At 39.1% G+C, this 11436-nt stretch overlaps 1 pseudogene; it reads left to right on the forward strand.

The window, feature by feature from the left end:
• The first annotated feature begins 9252 nt into the window (after positions 1–9252).
• Positions 9253–11202, forward strand: LOC115499101 (annotated as a pseudogene).
• Positions 11203–11436: the final 234 nt, after the last annotated feature.

Here is an 11436-nt window from a genome sequence, read left to right on the forward strand (position 1 = left end):
AGAGTTGAATCATGAAAAAAATTATATATACCATGCCCACTAACCCAAAGAAAGCTGGAAAAAAACATATTAGTCTCAAAAAAAGTATTTCAGAGCATGAATGTTATCAAGAGTTTTAAAGGTTAATTCCATATGCAAATGGATCACTTTAGCAAGAGGGCCTACCACCCTGAATGTTTTTGCACTCAATAACAGAGCTGTCAACAACAAACAGAACTCCAAGGGAAAGTACTACATTGACAGTTTAGTTGGAGATTTCAATACTGCTCTCTTAATAATCAACATGAAAAATAGGTACAAGTACAGTAAAAATATAGAACATTAGTTATACCATTAGTCAACTTGATCCATTGGTATTTATATAACATTCATACCAAAGAGCAGAATACACATTACTTCTAGGTGCACAAGAAACATGTAACAAAATATTGACTATACCCTGGACTACAAATCTCAACAAATGTTGAAAATATACAAGCCATACATATTATGTTCTCTAACCACAAAAAAAATTAAGTTAGAAATCAATAATGAAAGCATCTCAGGAAAATCTCCCAATATTTTGAAACTAAGTAACACATTTACAAATACACCTGGGTCGAGGGTAAATCACAAAAAAAAAAAAAAAAGATTTTAAAAATAATCTTGAACTGAATCTTAAAATATCATAGTATACATGATATCATGTATACATAAATATCATCATAAATATCATAAATATCATGCTACATAGTATTTATGAGTAAATACCATGAGCCACCTGGGTGGCTCAGGTGGTTAGGCATCTGACTCTTGATTTCAGCTCATGGCACCATCTTATGGTTTTGTGAGTTTCAGGCTCTGTGCTGACAGTGCAGAGCCTGCTTGGGATTCCCTATCTCTCTCCCTCTCTCTCTGCCTCTCTACCACTCACACTGTGTCTCTCTCAAAATAAGTAAACTTAAAAAAAATTTTTTTAAAAAGAGTAAACTTATAGCACTGGACCCTTTAATTAGAAAAAAAAAATTTCTTAAGTTAATGGTATCAGTTTCTACCTTAAGAAACTAGAAAACAGGAGAAATTAAACCCAAAGTAATTAGAGGAAAAAGAAACACTAAAATTAAGACAGAATGAGTGAAATGGAAATAGAAAATATCAGTGAAATGAAAAAAAAAAAAACATTGAACTATTGTTGATAAGTGCACTAATAATGAACGAATCTCAAATAATTATGCTGAGTAAAGAACTGGCCTAAACAACTAAAGAAGAGAGCAAATTCTATGATTCCATTTACACAGTTTTATGGAAATGGAAAAACAATCCTAGTGACAGAAAGCAGATCCGGGTTAGCGGTGGGGAGAGGGTGGGCAATGAAAGACAGGGAGGGAAGAGAGGAAGGATTACACAGAAGCATGAGGAAACCTTTAGGGTGGAGGATATGTTCATTATTTTGATCCCAGGAATGGTTTCATGTTCATATATATATGTCATAACCCGTCACACTGTACACTTTAAATACGTTCAGTTTAGGGGATATCATTATGTTTTCAATAAGGCTGTTACCAAAATACTACACTGAAAAATCAAATGACAAATGACATGTGCACAAAACTATTCCACATAAGGTATAAAAACAATAAATTCAATGCAGCCTAATGTTAGAAACAAGAGACTTGTTATATTATACTCATCTAAGAGAGAAAGCAAAATATCTTTATGCAGGCTATGAAACAATCCTCAATATATTGTTATGAACACAGACACCCCATAAACACACATCCCTCAAGACTAAAAACAAAAAAATGGGGTGCCTGAGTGGGTCAGTTGGTGGAGCATCTGACATCGGCTCAGGTCATGATCTTGCAATTCTTGGGTTTGAGCCTTGCATTGGGCTCTTTGCTATCAGCAGAGCCGGATTTGGATTCTCTGTTCCCCCTGATCTCTGCCCCTACAGCTGCTTGTGGCACATGCTCGCTCACTCTCTCTCTCTCTCTGTCAAAAATAAACAGGAAAAGAATAAAAACTAAATGCAGCTTATATTTTAACTGGTATAAAAAGCAAGGATAGACTTTGTACTTTGCACACCTGAAACAAATCTAATATTGTGTGTTAACTATACTTCAATTTATTTTTTTCTTATTTTATGTTTTATTTTATTAGGTTTTTTTAATAAATGAAATTTATTGTCAAATTGGTTTCCATACAACACCCAGTGCTCATCCCAAAAGATGCCCTCTTCAATACCCATCACCTACCCTACCCTCTCCCTCCCAACCCCCATCAACCCTCAGTTGTTCTCAGTTTTTATTTATTTTATTATTTTTTTTTTCAATATATGAAACTTATTGTCAAATTGGTTCCATACAACACCCAGTGCTCATCCCAAAAGGTGCCCTCCTCAATACCCATCACCACCCTCCTCCTCCTCCCACCCCCATCAACCCTCAGTTTGTTCTCAGTTTTTAAGAGTCTCTTACCTTTGGCTCTCTCCACTCTAACCTCGTTTTTTTTATACTTCATTAAAAAAAGGGGGGGAGAGCCAAGAAACATTGCCATATCTGTAAAGTATACATGAGAAAGTAAAATATTAGCATTAGGCAAGGTGACATGGGTGGCCAAAAGATGAGAATGAGGGCAAATTGTTTCTTATATATTAGTCTGATCTTTTCTCTCCTTTGAAACATACAAATGTCTGACCTATACAAACATCTTTTTAAGAGCCCTGGGAATGTATTATGCTGATTAATAATTAGTCAAGCTCTGGATTGAGATAGCTTGTACTGTGTGATTTGGGGCAACTTATTTAGACTTGGTCTCCCATTTCCTCACAAACGTAACACAGATAATGATAGTGTCTCTTTACAGGATCCTTATGAATGAGCACTTAGAACAGAACCGGAGCCCATGGTAAACATGCAATGTATTTTAGATGTTATTTGCAGAGGTTTAGTTAAACATGGCTGGTTCAGAGCGCTGCCTGATTTGGATTTGGTTAACATTCCTAAGTTGCCAAGTAACTCCAAACACGTGCAGGTTGGTTCATTTTATTCCATCCTTTTTGCTCACCCTGGACTGACTCACAAGTCTACAAAGGGAGTTCAATCTGGAGAGGAGCACAGCAATTGTTTCAGATAGATAGTGCTGCAAGAGGAGGTGAGGGTCCTTGGAAGCAAACTGTCATCCTCCTCATTCTAAAGAACCACACAATATGTTACCATTATTGATTTTGCAACCTATTTTGAAGTCACACATAAGCCCCAACAGCTTACTCAATACTCTGAAAAGTAAGTAGTCACATATATGAATAATTATATATAGACATTATACAACACACACACACACAGACACACATACACACACCCCAAGGAGGAAAAAAAGCTCTGAGTTTAAGCGATTCATCCATGGTCATGCAGCTCATTTAATAGAAGCTGGGAATCGAACCTTTGCATGGAAACAATGTTGCAGTATCTCATAGCATATAACCTCTAGCTATTTATATCCTCTTCTCTTTCCAAATATTTAACACACAGTTAAGAGTACAAATCCATTTTATCATTCCTAAGAGGATGAGCAGACCTGGTACACGAAATCAAACAAACAAAAACTGAGGGGTCTGGAGAGTAGACCAAATTTATAGAGCAAATTACTCTTGCGAGATGGATCAGGATCCCAGGTTTCCTGACAACATTTTTTCTTTCTTTAGAGCCATATTATCTTTTATTTCCTCCCCTTGACTCGAAATAGGCCAAGTAGAATAAACCACAGAACCTCAGAAAAACTTGAGTTCTTGCACTGCCCCCTTCTGAAGTACCCATGACACATTTCCTAGCTGAGTAGTGATGCACTGATCTTTCCAACACTATAAAGCAAGAGTTTTATGACAAGAAAGGCAGAAGAAAGAGGGGAAGGGGGTGAAGAGATTTAAAACAATGTCACACATCACATACTATTCTATTATACTGTATGTTATTTTGTGTACAGTGCAATGCATTACGATGCTAAATTGTCAATGAGAGAAGCATATACATCAAGTTTCATGGATCTAGGTCATCATTTGGTTAATTTCGATTCCTGTGTTGTAGGCTGCAAGGATTTATTGTGGAAACAGATGAGGGTAAATTTTGTCTTTTCAAAGGGCTGTGGCTAAAAGGTTCTCATTCAGTACTCACAATAATCTGGAACCAGTGGGAGCAAGGTGTTTATCAAATGTCTCTGACAATAGTCTGAATGCTGGGATAGTCCTAATATTGCAGTGTTTTTGTTTTTGTTTTTTATTTTTTAAGTAAGGAATACTAGATGAATTCACATGTTCTCTAAAAAAAAAATTGTGAAAATTGCTAAATCTTATCTATATTGAGTCTGTTAAGTCTCAGAAACCATGCTAACTTTGCATGCGTTATTTCATTTAATCAAAACAACACACTGAGGTTGATATTATTTTCATCTTCATTTAATGATGAAGCTACCAGGCACAGAACAGTACAACAACTTTCCCAATGTCGCATAGCTAGTATGTGGGCACATCTATGAACTGAACCAGAGTATCCTGATTTTCCAGTACCCTGCTCTTCCTCCTTGTCTAAGAAGCAGAAGTTAGTGTCCTTGTCCTGAACAATGATTATTTGTACCTGACAGACACTAGGAGCTGTGAGATTTACCAGGATCTCATTTGAACACATGGCTGTGATGAAACTTGCTTACCTCAACTTTTAGTTTCAGATTTCTGTGCTAGTTATTTATTGGCCTTACTTCCTATATTTCCCCTGTTGGGGGGTAGTTTTGGGGTTTTTTTGTTTGTTTGTTTGTTTTTCTATTTCTCATTCACCCTTGGCTGGTGTTATCTTGCTATATTTTATGCACTCCTGGCTAGTGGCTTATATTCCTTCTGTAGTAAATAAATACATACCAAGCAGTCATCTCAGAAAGAGGACGGTGACTAGTGACATATGAATTATAAACCTGCAATGAGCAAGTAATTACTTCATTATGTTTCCATCATTCCCTTTAATTAAAAATTCACTCTGTAGTTAAAGACGCCTGCAAAACTATCACCAATTTCTCATAAATTAAGGATTTAAAGTCCCTGAACTTTGAGCAAAGACTCCATACCAATAACAACAAATCCACCACTTAGCAAAGCCAACGAAGCTGCCAGAATCAACCCAGAAAAAGCAAGATACCTCCAGAAAAATTTCTGACCGATTCGTCATATATGGTACATCTTAAAAGTAAAATTAAAGAAATGACTCACCAAGACCACATAATGAAGAGTTTAGCATTGTTAATTTGGTTCTCAAAAGGTGGATTCAAATGGCCTTCTACACCTCATTTCCTATCTCATAATGGATCTCTACTTCATATGCAGAGTAAAACATAGTTTCCTTTCCCTCCTCTTTAACCAAATAAATAAACCATGGATCTGGAGTTTAGGTTCTAAAAGGGCCTTATAGATAATGTAGTGTTATCCCTGTATTTTACTAAAGAGGAGAATGAGGTACAGGATGGTTAAATAATTGTGTAATATCACAATGCTCATTAGTCTCAATACCTAGACTCGAACCCAGATCCCAAAACTTTAATGTTTTGATATTTCTAGTCAAACAACACTGCCTATTTCCCAGAAAAAAAATGTTTTGACTCTTATGGCTATTGTGATATTTTACTAACTATGAATTAACTCTACAGCGTTTAGCAAGCTTGTTCATTTAATCAGTAGGTCTACGTTTTCAAAACTTTATTTCTAAAAGAGAAAGAACAAGAAAATGTCTTGTACCTGTTGGAAAGTCCACCTACCATGAAAGAGTTGAGAATCAAAGTGCACTACAAAAAGGCACAGAAGTACTCAGCCACTCAGTAGTTGTCACTGCCTGTCACATCATGGCCACCCTACTCTCTTAAGGTTTCCAGCTCAGCAAAATAAGCTCTGTGTGACAGCAGGAAGAATGTGGGTGGCTGGTTTTCTCCACATGAAAACAATTGTTTTGTTTTTGTGCTCCCTCCTCCCCCCGCCCAACAGCAAGTACTTATGTTGAAGCCCTAATCCCCACTGTCATGGTACATGAAGGTGGGGCCTTTGGGTGGTAACTAGTTCATGAAGGTGGATATTAGGGTCCATATAAGAAATGTAAGAGACATGATCTCTCTCTCTGCTATGTGAGAATACATCAACAAGGTGGCCATCTGCAAACCAACAAGGGCCTTCACCAGTCACTGACCGTGCTGATACCTTGACCTTGGACTTCCAGCCTCCAGCACTAGGATATGTTTGTTGCTTAAGCCACCTAGTCCATGGTGTTCGGATATAGTGACTTAAACTAAAACATTTTTAAAAATTCATTTATTTATTAAAGGGAATGGGTTTAAAGAGGTTCTATATGACTGGTATATCGAATTAATAATAATCATTCGAAGACTTCCAGGAGGAAATCTTGTTGAGAGAGATTTTTTTTTTTCCTGTGAATGAACATGGCTGACAAATTAGGAAAAGGGTAAAAGATAGAAAGGATGTGAGTGTCTAGATTGATGCAAGTTTGTTTCTTGTAGTGAACACTTAATTTTTATGTATATTTTCTCAATCAACAGAAAGGACATTAAGAATGAGGTTTCTCAAATACCATTCTTTAAAGGTCAAGAGAATATTTTTAAATTTACAATTCGATGGGGAGAAAATATCAAGTTATAACAAGAAGGATTTGCTGATATCCTTCTGAAGTAGCTGAGTTGGCTGTGGAGCTTGAATAAAATAGAACACGGTCACTCAGTACAACATAATGCTTGTGCCTTTCCTTGATGTCCAGGATGCCCATGGTGATTTAGAAAAGAAAAAAAAAAAACCATAGAATGCCTTCAGGATTAAATAGTTGATTTCCTGGTCCAGAGAGACCAGATGTTCCTATTAACCATAATTTAAAAACTTTGAATCTCAGAAGACAATAAGCACACAATGAGGATTTATAAATAAAAGGTCAGCTCTATGTAGAGCTTAATGAGAGAAAGTACATTAAGTCTAGCTGCTACTATTATTTCAGTGCAACCTGCTTTGTCCATGTTTTAAACAAATGCACAGACATCTGTAGCTCACTGAGGGGTGACAAAGTGAACGGAGAAAATGGAGCTGTCAGAGTCACCTATGATTTGTGTCTCTCAAACCTAAGTATAAAGAGCAGTCTTCTATATTTAAGTGTGAGAGTGAGGAATGAGAAGCCTTGGTTTGATTTATTTTACTTAACTGACCCACACTGGACATGGAGGTCGTTTCTGGTGTTTTGCTTATAAGTGATCTTATAAAATGTGTATCTTTAAATAACATGTCATTTCCCTGTGAAAAGTAACTGTGACTTACCCTACTGTTCATTCCATCTGTCACTCCATAAAATCAAAACACAAAAGGTATAATAATCCTACTTTTGACCAAGTAGAGTAGCAGGGGTTGTAGTTACCCTATCACATAAAAATACTAAGTAGACTGGGGCACCTGGGTGGCTCAGTCGGTGGAGTGTCCGACTTTTGGCTCAGGTCATGATCTCACTGTTCATGGGTTCGAGCCCCGCGTCGGGCTCTGCTGACAGCTCAGAGCCTGGAGCCTGCTTCCAATTCAGGGTCTCCCTCTCTCTCTCTTCTCTGCCCTCTCCCACTCATGCTGTCTCTCTCTGTCTCTCAAAAATAAACATTAAAAAAATACTAAGTAGACAAAATATATGAAATAAATAGTAAGGATGTTGGACATCAAGCTGCAGATGACAGTGACATCTGAGAAAGGGGAAGTGAAATGAGCCCTGTGGCTGCCATAGCTTCCTGAATGGAGCGAGTTTCTAGACCACATGGTGCAAGAGAAGGAACTCCAGAGGAGCCCAGCAGTTTCACTGAGGGAGGGAGATAGAGTTGGGAGCTCAGGGAGGCCAACACGACTAGAATATAGGATTCTAGAGAGCTAGAGAGGAGAATACCACACAGAGAGCAGGCTGTGTGTGTGTGTGTGTTGTGTTGTGTAAGCAGAAAAGTTAAGATGTGTAACATTTGTATTTTAATTAAAAAATCATAATGCAAAGCAGCAGGAAAAGACAACCATTAAGGGCAGGGTGGGGGTAAATTATTAGAAATGGTTACGAAAATGACGCAGGTGAGAGAATTATTAGACAAGGACACTTTTTAAGTTGTGGTCACTTTACTACATATATACAAAAAGTGGGGAGAAAATGGACACTGTTAGAAACATAGAAGATATGAGGTGCCTGGGTGGCTCAGTCAGTGAGCATCCAACTCTTTTGGCTCAGATCATGATCCCAGGGTGGTAGGATGCAGCCCCACATCAGACTCTGCACAAGTGTGGAGCCTGCTAATATCCTCTGTCTCTCTCTCTCTCTCTTTCTCTATCTCCCTTCCTCCCTCTGCCCCTCTCTCCCACCCACACTCTCTCTAAAGAGAGAGAGAGAGAGAGAGAGAAGAAAGAAAGAAAGAAAGAAGATTTAATAGACACAACCCAAACTTTAAGAGATGAAAAATAGTGTCTGATATAAAAATATACACTGGGTGGCTTTAATGGCATATTAGAAACTATAGATAAAGGGTTAGTGAAATTAACAATAAAAATATAAAATGTAAAATGAGAAAAAGTGGGGACAATGCACAGAGTTATGTTATAGAAAATCTTCAAGCATCCTAATATGTGTACAGTTGTAGTTCCAAGAAGACAAGGGGACAATTAAAAAACAAAAACTTGAAGTGTCCAATTTTTACAAGCTTAATGAAAACTATAAACCTACAGATACAAGAAGGTTAAAAAAAAAAAAGGCCAAAGCAAAAGAAAACTACACAAATGCACATGATAAATAAATTTCTTAACACCTATAACAGAGAAAATCTTAAAAAAGAGAGAAGCCAAATTATACTCAGGGAGAAACACAGGTAGGAATGAGAGTTTATTTACAGGAAGTAAAACAGTATGGTACTGGCCTAAAGACAGATATACAGACCAATAGAATAGAACAGAGAGCCCAGAAATAAACCCGTCCATACATAGGCAACTCATCTTTCACAAAGTGCCAAGAATACACAATGGGCAAAGGACAGTCTTCCCAGCAAGTGGTGGTAGGAAAACTAGATATAAAACTAGATAGGCAAAAGAATGCAAATGGATCCTTGTTTTACACGCTACACAAAAAACCAACGCAAAATGGATTAAAGACTTAAACATAAGACCTGAAAGTATCATACTTACGTGAAAACATAGGGGGAAAGTTTTAGGACATTGGTCTAGGCAGTCATTTCTTGAATATGACACGAAAAGAACAGGCAACAAAAGCAAAAATAGACAAGCGGGAGGGTCCCAAACTAAAAAGCTTCTGCACAGTAAAGCCGAGAACCTACGAAGTGAAAGGCCAACCTATGGGATGGGAGGTAAGGATGTTGATGTATTCTCTCACCGACACTTACCTTCACGCCTGGCAAGGGAGTCTCCTTTGGGGCCTTCCTGGTCGGGGCATAATCAGGGATGAGCAAGCAGATGACAGAGTCTACGTTCCCTTTCCCCAGGACCTTCAGATTCCTCCTTCTGCGCTTCTTCTGTGGTCTGCCGAGGAAGTTCCAGCTCTTCTGCCACGTGGACTGAGGCTGCTTCCGAATCCAGGCTTCATTATTGTTCAGACTAGCGGGTGTCGCCAGCACTCCCGGATGCTCTGGGCAGCACACCAGGTCCCATTACTTCTAGTACCGTAGGAGGAGCCACGGGGTGAAAACTCTCAGCATGGGGACCCGTTGCTGGTGATGAGGCACCTCCCAGGGACAGGAGGCAGCCCCTGCGATTACACTTTTAATGTCGTGTGGCTGCTTTTACCATGATCACGCTCAGGTATCTCCGCATCATCTCACCTGCGTAAAGATGAAGTAACTTTTAAATCTCCGGCAGGATTCTTTGTGGCTTCTCCTCTTCATCCTGACAAACACCAAATCCCTTAGTAATAAGTTATGTGACTCTGAAGATATCCATTATTTATTATTTTCACTGATCTTTTCGCTAAATCTAGGTTTCTTAGTAAATTCCAGGCTTTTCTGCGTTGCGTCCATTTTTACGGCAAGGTCTACACGAACATACTAACGTATTCACTTATCTCAGTGCATTTCTTTGCCTTACATTTTTTTTCTTCTAATACATGTGTAAGGGGGTTAGGCCTTTAAGAATCTTTTTGTCTTTCTAAGGTAACTTGCTTGGAAGACATTTTCACTTAATAATGAAGGGAAAATGAAAGCAAGGATGCAAATGTGTTTAAACATCGCACAAACAAGATACAGTTCTCTAGAAGAAGAAGCTAAGGTAGAGGGCAGTGTATTCTACACTCCCTCACCAGGACTGAAAGACATCTTAAATGCTTTTTCTAGCTTGGCTTCTGGCTTCGTTTTAGGTTTTCTTATTCTGGTAGCGAAACAATTTTGTATGTCCTCATTTTGAAGACTTAGAGAATTTCAGTGTGGTCCTCACAGAAAAGAGCATCTCAGATTTAGCTCAGTACTGCCTCATCCAGGCCAATGACACAGCAGTCAACAGAGTCCAGAAGACAATAATTGCATTGCTAAAACCTGTGGGCCCAGACAGCGCCAGAGCTGAGAGAAGATGTCGTGATAGGAGCAGCCATGTTGAAAGTCAAGAAAATTGTCAATGAGTACGTTAAACTCATCATTGAGTGCAAAGACCCCAAGGTCTAAACCATTCTCCTCCATGGGGCCAGCAAAGAGATCCTCTCAGAAGTGGAATGCACCCTCCAGGATGCCATGTTATTGTGCCACAGTGTCTTCCTGGACCCCTAGCTAGTTCCAGTGGGTGGAACCTCTGAAATGGCTATGGCTCATACTTTGACAGAAAAGTCTAAAGCCATGACTGATGTGGAACAATGGCCATACAGGACCAATGCCCAAACCTTAGAGGGCATCCCTCGTATACTTATCCAGAACTGGAGGGCTAGCACCATTCTCTGCTTACCTCTCCCTGCAGCCAAGCACATCTATGACAACCATGACACCTGGAAAATAAATGGTGAGAAAGGTACCTTGGTCATCATGAAAGAATTGGGCATCTGGGAACCATCGGCTGTCAACCGGCAAACATACACGACAACAATGGAGAAAGCAGTTCGGCTACTGTGGGTTGATGACATCATCTCAGGCCACAAAAGGAAGGGTGATGACCAGAGCCAGCAAGGTGGGGCTCCCAGTGCTGCCCAAGAAGAGTGAGTGGCAGGAAAGGCGACCTCAACACACAGAGCCAGCAGAGGGTCTCTCTTCCTTGAGCCAGACTGCCAGGGACATTTTGAACGTCTTTGTTCGGAACGGATCAGGCTGAAGGGCAGCCCTAGCCCCTTTCTGTCCCAGCTCAGTCTGCAAAAGGAGCTGACATGCAATTCTTTCTTGTAAGTTCTCCATTTAGTTTGCTTCCAATGATTACATCTAAGTCATTCGGGAAAAAAA

The sequence above is a fragment of the Lynx canadensis genome, chromosome D4 (assembly GCF_007474595.2).
Source record: "Lynx canadensis isolate LIC74 chromosome D4, mLynCan4.pri.v2, whole genome shotgun sequence".
NCBI classification, from domain to species: Eukaryota; Metazoa; Chordata; class Mammalia; order Carnivora; family Felidae; genus Lynx; species Lynx canadensis.